Raw genomic sequence first — 2,500 nt, 5'->3', positions numbered from 1 at the left:
TTAACCTAACCTATGTTGTACCTTAACCTAACCTATGTTGTACCTTAACCTAACCTATGTTGTACCTTAACCTAACCTATGTTGTACCTTAACCTAACCTATGTTGTACCTTAACCTAACCCATGTTGTACCTTAACCTAACCCATGTTGTACCTTAACCTAACCCATGTTGTACCTTAACCTAACCCATGTTGTACCTTAACCTAACCCATGTTGTACCTTAACCTAACCCATGTTGTGCCTCAACCTAACCCATGTTGTGCCTCAACCTAACCCATGTTGTGCCTCAACCTAACCCATGTTGTGCCTTAACCTAACCCATGTTGTGCCTCAACCTAACCCATGTTGTGCCTTAACCTAACCCATGTTGTGCCTTAACCTAACCCATGTTGTGCCTTAACCTAACCCATGTTGTGCCTTAACCTAACCCATGTTGTGCCTTAACCTAACCCATGTTGTGCCTTAACCTAACCCATGTTGTGCCTTAACCTAACCCATGTTGTGCCTTAACCTAACCCATGTTGTCGCCTTAACGTAACCCACGTTGTCGCCTAAACCTGCTCTGTAATTGTTATACGACTCGTTCAATTACTGTAGTGTTGCCCACCCGCAACCCTCGCAATATAGTTCGCTACTCGCACTGCCCGCACCCCTGTGTATCGCTTCATGTTAAACACCTTGCAAGTCTTGCTCACTTTCCACATGCTCCTGCTGTACACTGTAATGTGGATGGCAGCAGGACGTACATGCCGCCCCTCCCCACGTCCCCACCTTGCCCCCTGCCTTCGCAAGCTGGTTGGTGAGAAGTTTGCATGTTCAATGCCCTTCGCATGCGACGTACTCAGGCTACGTTGTGGTGCGGCCTGTGTCAACTGTCCGCTGATGTCGTACGCGTGAACCACAATCTGTACTGCACATTCGTCCTTATGTACTGAATGATACATCGTGGCACATGTGTGACCGCACAACGACTGCGCCCAAAAACGGCGGACCATACAGTGCAAATATTGTGCACGCAGCTACGTGTCGTCTCCCTATGAGAGCTGGATTGCAGTGTGGTACGCCATAGAGACGTGTGGGAGGAACGGACGCCGTGGATGGCGATCAGCATGAGCTGTCTGTTGATGTATTCGGACCTAGTCGTCTCTCCTCACACACCGTGATGGCATGGTGCACCGCGTTCCATATCTGCGACATGCTACAGAGGCCGGTTGACAGTCGTTCGAGCAATGGACATCGCATACGTACGGGGGCCACCTTCCACGTATTGTCTAGGCGTGCACATTTTGTTGCGTGTATGTGGGCAGACGTAGTGTGGCGTGACACCTGACACAGGCATGCAATAATCGTTGAAGTTGCAAATGGCGATGGACGCCTGCGTTTTCTGGTGAAGTTACGCAAATGAACAAATGGTAACCTGTTGTGGTGCGGTTGTTCTCGCTAGGGGTGAATCGGTGATGGCGACGATAGGTTGAGGTACTAACCGGTTGTTCCAGCGATACCCACCATGCCGACGAAACTGAACGGCATCTGGGTGTGAAGCGATACGCGGCGGTGGCTGGGTGGGACCGTCCCCGGCCGGTGAGGGGGCGCCTCCCGGCGTGCTGGCCGCGCGGTGCGTGGGCGCACGCGCTACAGCCGGCTGGTGGGGGCGGCCAGTGGCAGGCGCGCCGGCCGACGGACGCGGCAGGCGTCGCAGCTGCGCGCCGGCGCACCCTGCGCGCGGCGCCGTGCGGCCAAAGTAGGTCCTCGCGGGCCCGGTGCGAAGCGCGGTGGACATCTTCAGTGTGCTGGTCCGATTGAGGACTGTGTGCGTTGAGGATGCGCCGCCGCCCGGCGCTCGGCGCCGCGACGCCGTCTGCTGCTCGGTCGCCCCAGCGGTTCTCGCTGGTGGTTTGTATCGCAGCTGTGCGGATGTGTTGGCGCGTGCGCTGTGCTGGGAGAGTTCGCTTCGGCACCCAAGTGGGGCTTTTGTCCTTCTGTGGCGCTGGCGTTGGAGCTGCCGGTCACCGTAGGTGGCGCGTGTTGTCTCCCGCCGGCAATGCCACGACAGCACGCTCCCGGGCCTCTGTCGGCAGCGGCAAGCTCAGTTGGGAGCACGGGTGGTCGCACCGAAAGCGTCTACTCGCCTAACTCCGGGCGATTGCGCCTCTCTCGAACCCGACCAAGTACTTGGGACGGCGCTGCGCGCCGCCGGGACCTGAGAGGGTTTCGAGGTGTATTGTGCAGGGGAGCTCAGCCTCCTCCTGTTTGCAGAATGATTGAGCGGACGCTTGCGTGTTCGCGCGGGCCCCCGGGACACACTCCCGGGCGGCCGGCTGCTCAGCTCTAGTTGACGCAGCTCCCTGGTTGATCCTGCCAGTAGTCATATGCTTGTCTCAAAGATTAAGCCATGCATGTCTCAGTACAAGCCGCATTAAGGTGAAACCGCGAATGGCTCATTAAATCAGTTATGGTTCCTTAGATCGTACCCACGTTACTTGGATAACTGTGGTAATTC

At 56.1% G+C, this 2,500-nt stretch overlaps 1 non-coding gene across 1 annotated transcript in view; it reads left to right on the top strand.

Moving 5' to 3' along the window:
• The first annotated feature begins 2,342 nt into the window (after window positions 1–2,342).
• The window catches only part of LOC124762890, a 1,909-nt gene continuing 1,751 nt past the window's right edge, over window positions 2,343–2,500 (top strand). Inside the window, exon 1 of the ribosomal RNA XR_007012619.1 lies at window positions 2,343–2,500. This exon is cut by the window's right edge and continues 1,751 nt beyond it. This is a non-coding gene — a ribosomal RNA (small subunit ribosomal RNA).

This window comes from Schistocerca piceifrons, unplaced genomic scaffold (genome assembly GCF_021461385.2).
Source record: "Schistocerca piceifrons isolate TAMUIC-IGC-003096 unplaced genomic scaffold, iqSchPice1.1 HiC_scaffold_612, whole genome shotgun sequence".
In the NCBI taxonomy this organism is placed as follows: Eukaryota; Metazoa; Arthropoda; class Insecta; order Orthoptera; family Acrididae; genus Schistocerca; species Schistocerca piceifrons.
This window is presented reverse-complemented; position numbering and strand designations above follow the sequence as displayed.